Here is a 2,659-nt window from a genome sequence, read left to right as displayed (position 1 = left end):
ACCGACTGCTTCGTGTCAACACAGGTAAGTATGTAAGTGTGCATGTATGTAATAAAGTTGTATTGTCACGGTGTGTGCGTTGTGTTTTTTTGGGGGTATTTTCTTGTAGTAGAACTACAGGTACCAGCGGGCCCGTTTCCCCCCCGCATGCTGGTACTTGTGGTTCTCCAAGTACCAGCTTGCGGGGGAGGCTTGCTGGGACTTGTGGTTCTGCTACAAAAAACAATATTCTTTTTTTTGTCACAAAAGGCTATCAGCCCCCCATCCGCTGCCCTTGGATGGGGGGAACAGCCTCGGGCTTCACCCCTGGCCCTTGGGTGGCTGGAGGGGGGGACCCCTTGATTTAAGGGGTCTCCACTCCTCCAGGGTACCCCGGCCAGGGGTGACTAGTTGGGGATTTAATGCCACGGCCGCAGGGACCTATATAACAGTGTCCCCCGGCTGTGGCATTATCTCTCTGACTAGTGGAGCCCAGTGCTGGTGTTAAAAATACAGGGGGGGGGGGGCCCTACGTCTTTTGTCCCCCGTATTTTTTGCACCAGGACCAGGCGCAGAGCCCGGTGCTGGTTGTTAAAATATGGGGGAACCCCTGTCAATTTTCCCCCCGTATTTTTACAACAAGGGCCAGTTCAAAGAGCCAGAGGCTGGTTATGCTTAGGAGGGGGGACCCCACGCAATTTTTTTCGTGATTTTTAACCCATTCCCACCCCTTCCAACTGAAAAACATGCTCTGATCTCTCCATATTATTGTAGTCAGTAAAAAAAAAAAAATCTATTAAATAATACTTGTGGCTCATAAATAGACAAACCAAGTAGATAATTCCTTCAAATATAAATAGATATGCTATTAGCAATCAAAAAATACATGTTTTTAAAAAAAAATTATTAGATCACGACAGAAAAATGAGACAGAATGAAATTGACGAAATGACTGTCGAAAAGCACTGTTGTCGAATCGACATTCTTCAATTGAATATAATTTTATCGAAAAGCCTCATTTTAACATTGCAGACATGTCGAATTGAAAAATGTCAAATTGAAAAAAGTCGAAAATGAAACGGCAGGTTTTTTGTCGAAAAGTACTGTATTGAATTGTCGAATCAAATTCTACAGGTTTTTTTGTGTCGAAAATGACCCGTATTTCGGCAATTCGACCGCAATTGAATATACCCCATGGTCTCCAGAACTAGACACAGTATTCCAGATGGGGCCGTACCAATGACCTATAGCTTCTTTTTTCCTGCTACTGATTCCTCTCCCTATACAACCAAGCATCTGACTTGCCTTTCTCATTGCTTTGTTGCATTGCTTTCCTGCCTTCAAGTCACTTGAAATAGTGACTCCTAAATCCCTTTCCTCCTCAGTAGTTTCCATTATAGCACCCTTGATACTATATTTATATTTAGCCTTTGGGTTTTTGAGACCCAAGTGCGTGATTTTGCATTTTTTAGCATTAATCTGTAGTTGCCACGTTCTTGACCATTTCTCAAGCCTACCTAGATCATCAATCATTTGTTTTACTCCTCCCGGTGTGTCTACCCTGTTGCATATCTTTGTATCATCTGCAAAAAGGCATATCTTCCCTTCAATACCATTCGCATTCGCAATGTCACCAACAAAGATATTAAAGAGAACTGGACCAAGTACAGATCCCTGGGGTACTCCACTGGTAACATTTCCCTCCAAAGATTGCCTTATTTGAGAAATCCTGGGAAAACCCAGAGAAAAAATTCCAGATCCCAAAAAGGGTTCTCATTGCTTTTCCTTTCCCGGAAGAGGATAGAAGTGGGAAAACCCGCCTATAGTAGATGCTTCTGTATCTAGGTTGTCTAAAAAGGTGGTTTGACCTGTCCCTGGTTCAACCGCTTTAAAAGAGCCGGCTGAACGCAAGATTGAGACTACGCTCAAATCACTATACACGGCTACAGGCGTGGCATTACGGGCCACTGTTGCGTGTGCGTGGATTTCTAAATCCATAGTAAAGTGCTCAGGCACATTACTAGAGGAATTAGATGCTATGGATAGGAGTGACATTGATTGATTTTTACATCACATACAGGATTCTGCAGGTTTCATGATGGAGACCATGAAGGACCTTGGCCACCTTAATGCACGGGCTTCTTTAATGGCTGTCTCGGCACGCAGAAGACTCTGGCTGCGCCAATGGTCTGCGGATGCGGAATCCAAGAAAAGTGTGGAGAACCTCCCCTTTACAGGTCAGGCTCTGTTTGGGGTCATGTTAGATGCGTGGATCTTCACGGCAACTACGGGTAAGTCAACCTTTCTTCCCTCAGCAGCGCCACCGGCTAGGAAATGTTATCCTACGTCTACAATGCAGTCCTTTCAGACCGCAAAAGTTAAAAAGTCCATCCCCCATTCCACCTTCTTTAGAGGAGGTCGAGGGAAATCTAGAAAACCTGCACCAACAGGTTCCCAGGGGCAGAAACCAGGTTCTGCTTCCTCCAAATCTTCAGCATGACGGTGGACCTCCCAGCCTGGGGATCGGACAGGTGGGAGCAAGACTCAGATTTCAGTCACGTCTGGGCATCTTCATGCCTGGACCCCTGGGTACAAGATATCGTTACCCAGGGGTACAGACTGGAGTTTCAAGAGCTCCCACCTCGCAGATTCTTCAAATCAGGCTTACCAGCTTCGCTGA

The 2,659-nt window shown here is 45.5% G+C and overlaps 1 protein-coding gene across 1 annotated transcript in view; it reads left to right on the top strand.

The window, feature by feature from the left end:
- ARHGEF39 (Rho guanine nucleotide exchange factor 39) overlaps window positions 1-2,659 on the top strand; it is a 478,541-nt gene that overhangs the window by 385,082 nt on the left and 90,800 nt on the right. The gene's annotated exons all lie outside the window — the stretch shown is intronic.

Source organism: Pseudophryne corroboree, chromosome 1 (assembly GCF_028390025.1).
Source record: "Pseudophryne corroboree isolate aPseCor3 chromosome 1, aPseCor3.hap2, whole genome shotgun sequence".
NCBI classification, from domain to species: Eukaryota; Metazoa; Chordata; class Amphibia; order Anura; family Myobatrachidae; genus Pseudophryne; species Pseudophryne corroboree.
The sequence above is the reverse complement of the archived record's forward strand: the minus strand, read 5'-3'. Positions and strand labels throughout refer to the sequence as shown.